This window comes from Anastrepha ludens, chromosome 2, assembly GCF_028408465.1.
Source record: "Anastrepha ludens isolate Willacy chromosome 2, idAnaLude1.1, whole genome shotgun sequence".
In the NCBI taxonomy this organism is placed as follows: domain Eukaryota; kingdom Metazoa; phylum Arthropoda; class Insecta; order Diptera; family Tephritidae; genus Anastrepha; species Anastrepha ludens.
This window is the reverse complement of record NC_071498.1, coordinates 106,564,235-106,576,393: the sequence shown is the minus strand read 5'-3', so window position 1 is coordinate 106,576,393 and position 12,159 is coordinate 106,564,235. Positions and strand designations below refer to the sequence as shown.

At 33.5% G+C, this 12,159-nt stretch overlaps 1 protein-coding gene and 1 long non-coding RNA gene across 4 annotated transcripts in view; one reads left to right on the top strand and one right to left on the bottom strand.

The window, feature by feature from the left end:
- LOC128855041 (uncharacterized) overlaps positions 1-10,738 on the bottom strand; it is an 87,772-nt gene extending 77,034 nt beyond the window's left edge. For all 3 annotated transcript variants that reach the window (XM_054089624.1, XM_054089625.1, XM_054089626.1), the window contains exon 1: positions 10,262-10,738. The gene's annotated coding sequence lies outside the window, so the exon portion shown is untranslated. The remainder of the gene's footprint in view (positions 1-10,261) is intronic.
- On the top strand, positions 10,727-11,422 carry LOC128855044 (uncharacterized). Its single transcript, XR_008453685.1, has 3 exons — positions 10,727-11,050; positions 11,113-11,297; positions 11,357-11,422. It is a non-coding gene; the product is annotated as an uncharacterized LOC128855044 (long non-coding RNA).
- Positions 11,423-12,159: the final 737 nt, after the last annotated feature.

Sequence of the window (12,159 nt, the reverse complement as noted above, 5' to 3'; positions counted from 1 at the left end):
TGTCCACTCTGCTTCAGAAAAGTTGGAAATAGGTATCAAAAGTACTACAGAATATATTTTAGTGTAATCATATATATAAGTACATATCACTCATTTTTGACAAGAGTGTCATAATTCATAGTAAATTCATAACTTTGTCGCCTTTTACTCAACATTTTGGGTTCTTGTATTATGACATTGGAGCTACTAATGAAGGATACGATATCTTCTGAAACACATTAATTCTATTCTGAAATTTATGTTATGCTTCTTAAGGGGTTACATGGGTTTCGTCGGGTAAAACAAGGCCTATTTTCAATATTTTTTTTTCTATGTAAAAAATTATTTATTTAATTCAAACTTTTTTCTGTCTTATAGATATTTGAAGAATAATTTCTGAAATTTTCAAAAAAAACTTAAAACTCCTCCATTGTGACGTCACTTCCGGTGACCCCTCGAAAAAAAGGTGCGTCCGCGTTGTCAGCATAACTCTTGACAGGATCATCAAAAATGAAAAAAAAGTAAGTGTTTTAGTTAAGACCATAAACTCGTGCTTGAACGAAGGAAAGAAAAAAAGTAAAAATTGGGATTTTGGCAGACATTTTTCCAAAAAACTGAAAATTTCGTTCAAATTTGCATGACATATTTTTTTTTTATAGTTGTAATTGAAAAAAAAAAAAAATTCTTCGTTCAAGCACGAGTAAATTGTATCTCGAACACCTGTGTAAAATTTCATCAAGATCGGTTGAGTAGTTTTCGAGAACATTTGACAACCGACTTTGAAAACACGGTTCCAAGAAAAACGCGTTTAAAGTTTTGAGGAACAATAAAAGTGGCTTGGGGCGCACACCTTCCAAAAACTGTATCTCGGAAACTATCAACATTTAGGATAATATTCTTGAGATGTAGAAAATAATAAGCCAAAAAAATCGATATTTTGAACCCACGAAACCCATGTAACCCCTTAACATACATATAATGGTTTCTAAAGTACTATTGGAATGGTGTAGACGAACTGACTTCTGACTGCTCCAAATACTTTCACGCATAATCAATTGTAAGCTTCTTCATGTCGCATAACACCCAGTGTAGGGTACTTTTCGAATTCACGTCCAACTTTCGGTAGTTTTGTTGTAATTGCTGAGCGTATTTTTCATGCGTCTCCGGTTTTAATAAATTTGTATACAAAAAAACTAATTTTAAAACGAAATAAATACTAAAAATTGCTCGTTACTTGACTTTTACCAACATACGTGGGATGCTCAGAAAAGTACACAAAAAAAAAAAAAACAAATAAAATAAAAAAAATAAAAACGAAGAACATGAGTTGAAAAATAAATTATACTATACATAAAAATTGCTATAGGTTCATATTGTAAAGATTTATTTAGATAAACATTTTGTAATTTGTGCAAGGACATTTTATAAATTAATAACGCGCAGATGTGTAAATGCATTTAATTCCCTGTAAAATTAGACTGTGGCAGAAAGCAGAGAGGAGTTTTTTCTTTTTTGTATGCTGTATGTACAAAATAATAAAAACGTATGAATTCATAATTCATATTTCTTTGGTAGATTATAAAGGGTGGTTAAGCTTTAAGGGCCGTTTTTGATTTTGAATAAAATACAATTTTTTTAGGAAATTATTATGATTTCTCCTTATTATGGTAATACTGGTATAGTTCAATTACGCATAAAACAAAATATTGGCCAAATGGCCCCGCGGCCTCGGCGGCAAGCCTCCATCCGATGGTCCAAATTTTCGATGACACTGAGGCATAATTAAGGTTCTATGCCGTTAATGTGCCGAATTATCTCATCCTTTAGCTCCTGTATAGTTCCTGGCTTATCGACGTACACCTTTTCTTTCAAATAACCCCAAAGAAGGGGTTGACATTGCCGCGACGTGAGATTATTCGGCCATCAAATTTTTCGCGCAAAAGAGTCATTTTTTCGCTAGCTGTGTGACAAGTGGCACCGTGCTATTGAAACTACGTATCGTCCACATCCATATCTTCCAATTCGTGCCATAAAAAGTTCGTTATCATCTCACGATAGCGAACACTATTCACAGTAACTGCCTGACCGGCCTCATTTTGGAAAAAATACGGCCCAATGATGCCGCCGGCCCATAAACCGCACCAGACAGTCACTCTTTGTGGGTGCATTGGTTTTCGGCAATCACTCTTGGATTCATTCGCCCAAATGTGGGAATTCTGCTTATTGACGAATCCACTGAGGTGAAAATGTGTTTCGGGGTTTTTTACACTCAACATAGGCCCTTGAAATTTAACCACTCTTTATATAGATTGACGAAAGCCAATCCCAAATTTTTGCTTCAAACTCATTTTTCCAGCACAGTACAGAGCTTACTAACAGTAACTACTCAAATAAGTTCTCTTACAGACAAAGCTGAACAAGTTTTGGTTGTATTATGCTGCGACAAAGCTTGTGTTTATTTTGGAATAGTGGTGCAGTTCCCGACAATCCTATGCTGAGATTATAAAAAAAAATCAAAATAGTCCAGCGTGGGTTACAAAATACTTTTCTTAGCTATAGCACGGTTACTTACTGAAAAGTTTGGCGATTTTTTTTAAATTTAATTTCAAATTTTTTTTTCGAAAACATAGTTCGTTTTTCTACAAAAACTAAATAAATGCAAGTTTAAAAACATTCATAAAAATGTAATTATAATAGAATTTTCAAAAAAATTTCAAGTATCCAAATTGACCGTCCATTAGATTTGTTTATAATGAAGTGGCTGAAGATATATATTATAATTGGCACGGTGCCTCCATTTGTGGAACAACATCAAGACGCACACCACAGATAGGAGGAGAAGCTCAGCCAAACACTCAAGAAGGGTGTAAGCGCCAATTATATATACAGGGTGGGCCATATAGCGTTTGCTTTTTGAACCACCTATTTTTTTGAGAATGATAACACAAATGACAAATATGTTCATAATTTACTTAAAGGTTTGACATTTACGAAATGGGACGCTATACGCTTGAACAAAATTGGGAAATATTGAAAACCTATTTCCAAAGTGGTGAGTCTTCTTCTTCGTTTCTGATGAAGCTCATTTTCACATCGGTGGCTACGTCAATAAGCAAAATTGTCGGATTTGGGGCTCAGAAAATCTACACGTTACTGTAGAGAAGCAAATGCATCCACAATGAGTCACTGTTTGGTGCGGTTTTTGAAATTCCGATATCAATTGGCCGCCTCGGAGCTGTGATTTAAGCCCGTTGGACTATTTTTTGTGGGGAACCTTTAAGGACAAATGCTATGCGAACCATCCAGAGACGACTGATGCTTTAAAACACGAAATCGAAATTGCCATTCATGAAATTGGAGCCCAAACAATCGAAAATGTGCTTAAAACTTGGGTTGATCGAATGGCCTACTTTAAAGCCAGTCGTGGCAGTCATTTGAACTATATTATTTTTCATTCATAAATGACAATGTTTAATCTTCAAAATAAAAAAAACGGTTTAAAAAAATATTGATTAGTTTTTTTTTTATAGCTGATTCAAAAAGCAAATTTTACATGGCCCACCCTATATATATAATTAATTACATATATATATGTATAGTTGGCACGTACACTTCTGTTAGGTGTTTGGCCGAGTTCCTCCTCGTATTTGTGGTGTGCATCTTGATGTTTGTTCCACAAATGGAGAGACCTACAATTTCAAGCCGACTCCGAATGGCATATATTTTTTTATAAGGAGCTTTTTTCATAGCTATTAGAAAAATGTTTTTCTTAATTTGGTCTTTCACCGAGATTCGAACCTACGTCTTCTCTGAACTCCGAATGGTAGTCACGCACTAACCCCTTCGTCTACGGCGGTGGCTCAAGAATTGCTTTGATTTAAAAAAAAGTTGCTGATAGTCTATTGAATTTTCCATACATATCGAATTTACGATATCTTTTATATGGGAGAAAATATGCACCACCATTAACGCGCCTTTTGAGCCACTCTAAATTTGCTTGTTTTATCTCAGAATTTAATGGCTTATAAAACTTCAAACTTACATTTTTTCGAAAAATTCTGATTGAAAGTTTTCTAATTTTTCTAATAAAAATTTGAAATTTTTATGAAAATTTGTTGAATCTTTGTTTATATTTTCCCCCTTTTTGCTCAAAGTTTGAAAATTGCATTGGGATGGTTTTTGTGGTAGAATTAACTCCAGTGCACTATCTCTTAAGGGGTTACATGAGTTTCGTGGGTTCAAAATATCGATTTTTTTGGCTTATTAATTTCTACAACATCTCAGGAATATTATCCTAAATTTTCAAGTTGATCCGAATAATAGTTTCGGAGATACATCCTTTGGAATGTGTGCGCCCGAAGCCACTTTTATTGTTCCTCAAAACTTTAAACGCGTTTGTCTCGGAACCGTGTTTTCAAAGTCGGTTGTGGAATGTTCTCGAAAACTACCCAACTGATCTTGATGAAATTTTATGCAGGTGTTTGAGATATAATTTTTTTTTAAGATAAGATAAGAGTTTATTAAGTAGAAAAACATTACAATATTTATGTTATCGCACAATTTACAGAATATGATATAAATCTTAATTCTACATTATTATATTTGTATATTTATCACAGGTTTGGTTTTTTAAACGATTTTCTCTTTTTTCGAAGGAAAAAACTACTATGAAAAACCTCCGCTATACATCTTACAAGCTAGGGTTAATCTATTCGCATTTAAGTACCAGGGCCTAATTGAACATTAAGAAAGTTCAGTTATTAGTAGATTGTCCGAAAAACTGGAACGAGTTTTGAATCTTTTAGTCAAATTTTGTATTTGATCTGACAAAATCTTAGTTTTTGATTCATCATGAAGCTTTCTGGTGGAGAAATGCCATGGGAGTCGTAGCATCATTTTGAGTACCTTATTTTGGCAGATTTGCAGTTTCTTAACATGTGACTTTGCGATATCACTCCAGGCTGGACAGGCATATAATATTATTGGCTGAAATATAGACTTATAAATGATTAGCTTATTTTCATCACTTAAGCCTGAGCGTCTATTTATTAGGGGATATAACATTTTAATCGCCAAATTTACTTTCTCCTGTATGTACTTTACATGATCGCAAAGAGATACTTTTTTATCAAAAATCACCCCCAGATATCGTACGGTATTGGCCCACGGGATATCATAACTACCTAATTTCAAGCCTGTACTTGGTATAAAGCAATGACTTCTTTTTCTAGTGAAAAAGATAGCTTGCGTCTTACCAATGTTTAATTTTATTTTCCAAGTACACAAGTAGTCTGCCATGTTTTGTAGTGCATCTTGAAGTTTGGTTACGATTTGGTTACCAAACGCATGCGAATAAAATATGCCAATGTCGTCTGCGTACATGGCATATGAACAGTTGGCTAATTTGGGAAAATCAGAGCAATAAATAATGTACAGTAAAGGACCAAGTACCGATCCCTGGGGAACTCCAGCGGGTAATTCGATCATGTCAGAGTATTCGTCATTCAGAGACACGCAAAAGTAACGATTTTTTAAAAAGCAATTTATGATTTTTACTAGTGGTAACGGAAATTTTAAATTTATTAATTTGTAAATAAGACCATCATGCCATATCGAATCAAAAGCTTTCTCAACGTCAAGAAGCATTAAACCGGTTGATTTCTTCTGATCGAAGTTAGATTTGACGTGATTATAGATTCGTTTAATCTGATGAGTCGTACTATGATGTTGTCTAAATCCAAATTGTTCGTTTGGTATAATCTTATGGGTGTCAAGGAACAGGGATATTTTATTTTTGATAATTTTTTCAAAAACCTTGCTTAAGCTGCTTAGAAGACTAATAGGGCGGTAGCTATCAGCTGCGTTTGCTGGCTTGCCCGGCTTGCGAATTGGAATTATTTTAGCAGTTTTCCACGCATTAGGGAAATATTGCAATTTGATGCAAGAGTTTATCAAAAAAGTAAAATATATCACGGCCTCTTTGGGTAGGTGTCTGAGCATAATATTTTTTATTTCATCATGCCCTGCAGATTTCCTCAGTGGTGCATCATGCAGAAGATCCTGAACATAATCTGAATCCACGTAGTCACTTAGTGGAGTGTCTACTTCTTGCGAATTTAGTTGGTTTATAGCTGCATCAACTAAATTTGAGACGTGTGGAGATCCTAGTTGATTGGACACCTTATGATTTTCTAAAAAGTTATATGCAAACAAATTTGCTTTTTCGTGACTTAAGATTAATGTCTTATTTGACTCACGCAGAGGTGGGATTTCTGAATGTTTTCTTCGCATTATTTTACAAATGTTCCAGAATGGCTTACTTCTCTTTTCAATTGAACTAAGTTTCTTATTCCAGCTGGCATTTCTGTACTGAAAGATCTGTTTGCGGATTTGCACAGAGTAATGTTTTACTGCTTCGTAGTCAGAGAGCTGTCTGTAATGACTCCATTGTCTACGAAAATAGTTTCTAGTTTTTATTAAATTTAAAATGTATTGGGGTAGTTTGAGAAAATTGGTCTTCAAAGTTTTAAGTGGGACTGAACTTCGTACTGCTGCTATTATTTTTTCACTGAACATTATTACGTTTTTATCAATATCCTCCGTGGAATTAATTAAATCTAGGTTGGTTGACCAAGTACATAAAGAATTTTTTAATGAGGATCGATAAATCTTCCAGTTTGTCTTATCGTAATCCATTATAAAGTTGTCGATATGCTTGAAATTTAAATTGAGATCAAATTTTACCGGTAGGTGATCGGAATCAAATTTGTTTATAGTTAAAGGCTGAGATATATACGTGGGTATATTCGAGAGTACCAAGTCAATATTGGATGGGGAAAACCTACTAGACGAAGGTATATATGTTGGATCGTTTGAGTAGGAAACGCTTATGGGGAAAAATGTGGTAAATTCATTGAGTATATTTCCCCAAGTATTTGCTCTAGAACAACCCCAGTTGCGATGCTTGCTATTAAAATCCCCGCAAAAAATATACGACCCATTCAAATTGAAAAGTTTTCTTAAGTCTTTTTTGTAACTATTCCGAAGCTCCGAGGTATTTGTTCCACCTGGAAAGTAAGTACTAAAAAGCTTAAATGATTTATGGTCAGAGGAGGTTATTTTAATTCCAATATTTTCAACTATTTCTGTATTAATATTTATGATATTGAATTGCATAGACTTTTTAACTAATATGGCAACACCACCACCTACTCCAATTTCCCTATCTTTACGCACACATACATAATTGGGATGATACAATTTATCAGTATGTTTTAGCCACGTTTCCGAGAGCATACATACATCAACATTAGTTTTTGTTAAAAAATCAAAAAGTTCCATAAACTTATTTCGGATACTGCGACAGTTCCAGAAAATTATTTTAAGCTGAGATACAGACATTACTTATTACTAGAATATAGAAACTTAATTGCTAATTGTGCGATAGCGTTAAATTGATCATGTTTATTTCTACATTCTTTTAGTTTTTGTATTAATTCAAAAGTTAGTTCAGTGATTTCGCTTTCAGTGAACAAATTGCTGTTGTCACACATTGGCTCAGCGGTGCGAGCGATTGGGGAGCGCCACGTCAGCACTTTTCCAGATTCTACCGCTCTTGTATTGTCTACGTTATTCGTACGATTCGAAGGAAGAGGTGGAAACTGCGTGAGACCAAAGTCCAAGTTCGGTTGTGTATGCATATTAGGTGAAGACGGTGAAAGAGATGGGCGAGTACTTTGTCGATTATATTTCTCTTTGATGCGTAGATACGCAGCTCGATTGGGACAAGCAATATCATTCGACTTGTGATTGTCATTGCAGTTTGCACATTTGACTCTGTCGGGGACAATGCAGTCGGAGGTTTTGTGCTTACCAGCACAGTTACCGCAGTTCGGCCTCACATAGCAGCCACGCTCTCCATGCCCGAACATTTGGCAGTTTCGACATTGCAATAATTTGTTTTTTATTTTACGCTGGAAGTCCCATCGTATAATAATGCGAAAAAGAGATTTTACGTCACGTTTGAGATCGTGCAGCTTAACTGAGCCACGTTCAAAGTATACAATGTAAAGAGTGTCTTTGTAGCCTTCGAATGTTTTTGTAATTATTTTAACCTCTTTGCACTTCAAACCAAGGGAGATTAGTTCATTTTTCACTTCGTCCGTTGTTTTGTTTTCAAGTCCGTAAAGGACAGCTTTAAACGCCCTTTGATTTTTATTATCATGCGTATAGAATTGGCAAGAGTTTGTCTTTAAAACGTCTTTAATTTTATTAAACGAAATGGATGATTCACTTATTATTTTCACACCGATGGAAATTTTTTTTATGAAAAAATCGATTATGCCTTTTTGTACTAAAAGGTTCTTAATAAAGTCACTATTTTGCGCGAGAACCTTAATAGGCGGAAGCACTTCTTTCGTAGCTTTATTTTGTTGTGCAGTCACACTGCATTCCATGTCACTTTCATCACCTTCTAGCGCCTGTAGAGGTGTCCAGAAGTTTTTCCTATTAATGTTTTTATCACTCACACTTGGAATTTTAGTGTCCATAATTTTGCTCTGCTTACGAGAAGACATTGCATCTTCATCGTGATCTAGCGCAACTCGTTTAGCAATTTTTGTTTTTTTTTTTTTTATTTTCTTTTATTGCTATATTTGTTTATATACTATTTTGTTTAGTCACAGACGCAAAAGCAGGTCTGACTTAGTCAGCAGTAACACAACTGAGATATAATTTACTCGTGCTTGAACGAACGATTTTTTGTTTTTTTTTTTTTTCAATTACAACTATTTAAAAAAAACCAAAATGTCAAGGAAATTCGATCGGAATTTTTAGTTTTTTGGCAAAATGTCTGCCAAAATTCCAATTTTTACTTTTTTTTCTTTCCTTCGTTCAAGCACGAGCTTATGGTCTTAACTAAAACACTTATTTTTGATGATCCTGTCAAGAGTTATGCTGACAACGCGGACGCACCCTTTTTCACTGGAAATGACGTCACAATGGAGGAGTTTTAATTTTTTTTTTGAAAATTTCAGAAATTATTCCTTAAATGTGTATCTATAAGACAAAAAAAAATGTTTGTATTAAATAAATAATTTTTTACATAGAAAAAAAAATATTGAAAATAGGCCTTTTTTTACCGGACGAAACTCATGTAACCCCTTAAGCGGACACCTAAGGGACTGAAAAAGTTGTCCGCTTGCGGACTATGTAAAAAAAGTTAAAACTATGTTTTGAGAGGGTTAAGGAGTTATGGAAGGCTTGTTTGCTCAAAGCCAAGAGAAAGAAATTTAAAAAAAATTTTAACGAATTGTGGTATGTACTGAAAAAGTGTCTTCTTATGAGAGTGTCCGTTAGTATACAGTACATAGTTTATTTTCATTAGAAAATTATTAGAAGTAAATAAGAAATTTACAAATTGCCTAAACTTGTCTCAAAGTGGCTGTGCTATAGTTAGTTATATTACCTTATTTAACTAAAATGATTAGTTATGAGTTATGAGGCTTTTTTTTTCAAAAATACTAGAAGCTATAGTTTTAGTACTACAACGCAGATAGAGAGCAGAATAAGAGCTGATTGTTGCCAACTTAATTTTTTAGTTATGATTATCCATGCTATTATTTTAGTAAATCTAGATTAATAAACTATGTCATACTTTAAGACGTCATTCTAATATTTGGTTATGGCTCCAAGTTCAAATAACGGGTGTTTTTGCTATAAAACTAGGCTCCCCGTTATTTACATTCCAACCTTAATCCTACATAGCAATGCTGGACTAGTATGTCGGATTCCAAAATTTTCCATTTTTTTAATTTATAGAAACTTCAGATTTTTTTGGAACAGAGTATGCATCTCAAGCGTGGTACATTAAAGAAAATGGTGAAACTGTAGATAAAATTTGAATTAGATTAATTGAATTGCCATACTTATTAAAGTTCCCTAGATTTAAGGAATAAAATCGAAACTGAAAGTTGCAAAACTAAGACTGTTAGAAAATATTTTTAAAGAATTATTTTCGAGGGTATTACACCTAAAGCCTGAATAACCATTTAAAGTTATGGGGATTGCGCAAAAACAAATCAGATATCATTTTTTTTATGATTATCACTTTCTCTTTGTCTTACTAGTCCACCCGCAATCGTACACACTTAAAATTTATTTTGTTTGGGTTTTTGTTTTTGTCAAGCATTTCTTTTCATTAAATATATCATTTGTTCCACTTCACTTTTCTTCGAATTGTAACTGTTTCGGTTTAATTGCCGAATCTGCTTTGTTTACTTACAATTCTTAACTGTTAACTGCGTTCACCACCGTAGCTTTTATTCGCCGTCCACGAGAATTCTCTACTGCCGGCATTCAGCCTTCACACCGAACTTTTATGCAACCAAGTTTTGCGATACTGCCATTTTGCTTCTTTAGTAGTTATTTGCGTTGATATACTGGCATGCAACAACTATAAAGCCATTACTTGTTAAAAAGCTTGTGAATTAAGTCTATGTATGTTTTCATAGATGTTTCATAAAATTATTTCACCAAATTAATTAATTGATAAAAAATTTTCAGGAACGCGTATTCTTTTAGTATTTCACAATATTTGCTGTTAAAAAAAAGGAATAAATGAATATTTGTAACCCTTCAAAATAAACCGTAATTATATTGAAGAGAAGCCGGCACACCCAACTCTGTTGCTGTTAGTTTGAAAAGAAACACTCGATCGTTTCTACGAGTACTAATTTGGCCAGCTGAGCCAAACGGACCCAGCACACGTTCAACCGGCGGCACACACTTGTAGCGACTGATGCTGACGTCCATTCGGCCAGCCAGCGACGTCTTGGGGTGATGTCGTGCATCGTGCAAACACCAATGCCCCAGCAGTACTGCTTATGCCGCGCGCCTCCGGCAACCACCCACCCCGGCATGCCACTTGAGAGTACTTTTGCAACTACAAAAACGCTACGACAACATCAGTTGATCGGTCGGTCGCGCGGGGTATGCTGAAATAGCTGAAACATGGAACGCCAAATGTGAAACGGAATTTGAAGCGCTTAGCGGCGATCATCTGTCTACATGAGTATTTGTGCTCACTTGCGTATTCTGCCTTTGCAAATGTATGAACATATTTCTACCTTGTAGGAAAACCACTAAGTTTTGCCGCCTTGGTAGACTACTGGTGAATTTAAGGGCATGAGTAGTTCACATACCGTATTTTTTTTTCAATGCGTAATAGTTTGGAACTGATGCTAAAATCGACAGATGAGATAGACATCCCGCTGAAGATAACTCCGAAAAAGTGTTAAATTCTACAGGATATAGTATATGTATGTAAAGGCCATGCGATTTGAAAACGCATTGAGTTCTAAAAAAATGTATTTTGCAGAAAACAAAATTAGAATTACGATGGTTGCTACTTGTGTTTTGCGATATGGCAATAGGAGTGTGAGTATACCAAATCTTGCAGCGTCATTCTAAATTTTATTTAAAGTGAAATAATATAATTTCGGTTCTTTTAATAATTTTTTTTAATTCTTGTAAATAAAATATACCTTAAAAAAAATTGTTTCCAAAATTTTTTAAATTAATTTCAAAAAATGTTTTTTAATTAAAAAAAAAAATTTAATATAAAAAATTTTAATTTTCAAAAAACTTTTAATTTAAAAAAAAATATTTTCAAAACAATTTTAGAATATTTTTTTACATTTTTTTAAAAGGTATATTTAATGATATTAAAGGAGCTGTAAAACTGTTTCAAAAATTTTTTAATCTAAAAAAAAATTTTATTTTCAAAAACATTTTAGAATATTTTTTTTAATTTTTTTGAAAGGTATATTTAATGAAATTAAAGGAGCTAAAAAACTGCATTTCCAGAAGTTTTCTAAATAGATATTTTGACTAAAAAGTTCAAAATTGAAATTACAATTTTTTTAAATACATTAAATTTTCAAAAATCAAAGTGTTACTATTGATTTACTTTGTAATTTTAAATAAATTTTTTTTAAAATTCTTGAATTTTGAAGAAAAAAATAATATCATCAATATCAAATTTGGCAGCGAAATCCTCACTTATTTGAAGAGAAACAAAAACAGTTCGGTTCTTTTAATACATTTTTTCCTTAATTTTGGCTAAAAAAATATCTTTTAAAAAAATGTTTTTTAAAATTAAAAAAAGGTATACTAATTGTT